Genomic DNA, 2,366 nt, shown 5'->3' with positions numbered 1-2,366 from the left:
GATTATATATTTTCTTACGGTCCCTTTTTGCGTCGGAAATAAGACAAAACTTACGGAACGTAAATTTACAGTGCATTGATGGTAAAATATAGGGGGGGTGAAAAATAACTATGCCTCACCCAGGGTGACGAATAGCGCGACCCTATATAAATATATATATATATATATATATATATATATATATATATATATATATATATATATATATATATATGAAAATAGTTGTGTACTCCTGGGAGTACGTACTCCCACTCCTCATATAACACATAGATGAATCTTTTATACCTCTTTATTATTTTTAATATACTTCATTAGTAATTATTAGATACCCCAAAACATGTTTCATAAAAAAATTCATGTGAGTCTATATATTTTTAAATATTTACGTATATACTGATGTGTTTGTACGTGAAAAGGTATATTACAAAAAAGTATGTCACAGATGATATTTTTTCAACTAAACTCATATTGGGGTATCTTAGAATATTTAATGAAGTATATTAAGAATAATAAAGAGGTATAATTAATGCGTATATGAGGTATATTGAGGATGGGAGTACATACTCCCAAGAGTACAGAAGAGGAGTCCTATATATATAGTGTTATTATTCATCACCCAGGGTGCAGAATAAGTTATTCTTCAACCGAGGTAATCTTACAATTATTTCATAATTAAATTATGTTTCGAATTCAAATAGTTACATTTCTATTGATCCACTACGTAAAATTTGACATAAAAAATAAAAATATAGGTCATACGACAAGAAAAATTGTAGTTTATGTGTATTTTAGACTATATTTTTACGCTTGTAATTTTACATAATATAAAATATTTTTTATGGCGATTATATATTTTCTACGGTCCCTTTTTGCATCGAAAATAAGACAAAACTTACGGAACGTAAAATTACGATGCATTGATGGTAAAATAGAGGGGGTGAAGAATAACTATTCCTCACCCAGGGTGACATTGACGCTCACTAGCGAGCCTAGCAATGACGAGGGTGCTTGATTGGGCTCAGGGGTGAGATAGTTGGATGCAGCGGACGACGGCGGCCATGGCAGTGGTCGAAATAGGGCGAGGGCTCGATGAACGACGTTACACGCTTCCTCTGGGCGGTGGTGGTTGTTGGGTGGTGGTCGCCGGCATCGATTCTTGTGTCGATTGACTCGGGTGAGCACGGTAGGAGGAGCGAGAGATCAAGGGGAGTGGAACGAAGTGAAAATTCCAACAGGTGATAGACCGGAGGTGTCGCGCCATGGTAGAGACTTGCGGCTCAACTCACAGTCGAAGACGAGTGAAAGGAACGATATGGTTGACTAGAGGGGGGGGTGAATAGGCAACTAACAATTTTTAGCTTTTCTTTAACAATTTAAACTTTGCATCAAAGTAGGTTGTCTAGATATGCAACTAGGTGAGCAACCTATATGATGCAAAAAGGATAGGAACACAAGCAAGCAACATATATGAAACAAATAAGTTTGCACAAGTAAAGGCACGAGATAACCAAAAGTGGAGACGGTGGAGACGAGGATGGGTTGCCGAAGTTCCTTCCCTTTGAGAGGAAGTACGTCTCCGTTGGAGCGCTGTGAAGGCACAATGCTCCCGAAGAAGCCACCAGGGCCACTATATTCTCCTCACGCCCTCACACAATGCGAGATGCCGTGATTCCACTATTGGTGCCCTTGGAGGCGGCGACCGAACCTTTACAAACTAGGTTGGGGCAATCTCCACAACTCAATTGGAGGCTCCCAACGACGCCACGAAGCTTCACCACAATGGACTATGGCTTTGCGGTGACCTCAACCGTTTAGGATGCTCAAACACCCAAGAGTAACAAGATCCGCAAAGGATTAGTGGGGGGAATGAAATATCTCTTGGTGGAAGTGTAGATCGAGGCCTTCTCAACCACTCCCGAGCAAATCAACAAGTTTGGTCGGCTAGGGAGTGAGATCGGGCGAAAATGGAGCTTAGAGAAATAATGGAGCTTCGGGGTGGAAGAGGTGAGTCAACGGAGAAGAAGGGGACCCCTTATATAGTGTGGGAAAAGGATCGAACCGTTACCCACCAACCAGCCCGCGGCCAGCGGTACTACCGCGCCTGGCCAGCGGTACTACCGCAAGGTCGCGCGGTACTACTGCTTGCAACCAAGCGGTACTACCGCACGGCTGTGCGGTACTACCGTACCGACCCATGCTACTGCCGCAACCCCAGCGACAGTAAAGATAAACAGACGCGCAGGAGCTGGGGGCGGTACTTCCGCACGCGCGGTACTACCGCGCCCCCCCCCCCATGCGGTACTACCGCAAGGTAAAAAACCCCAGCCAGGGGGAAGGGAACTTCCGTGCCTACTTCCGCAAAGAAA

The sequence above is a fragment of the Triticum dicoccoides genome, chromosome 1A, assembly GCF_002162155.2.
Source record: "Triticum dicoccoides isolate Atlit2015 ecotype Zavitan chromosome 1A, WEW_v2.0, whole genome shotgun sequence".
NCBI classification, from domain to species: domain Eukaryota; kingdom Viridiplantae; phylum Streptophyta; class Magnoliopsida; order Poales; family Poaceae; genus Triticum; species Triticum dicoccoides.
Note: the sequence above shows the minus strand (reverse complement) of the source record.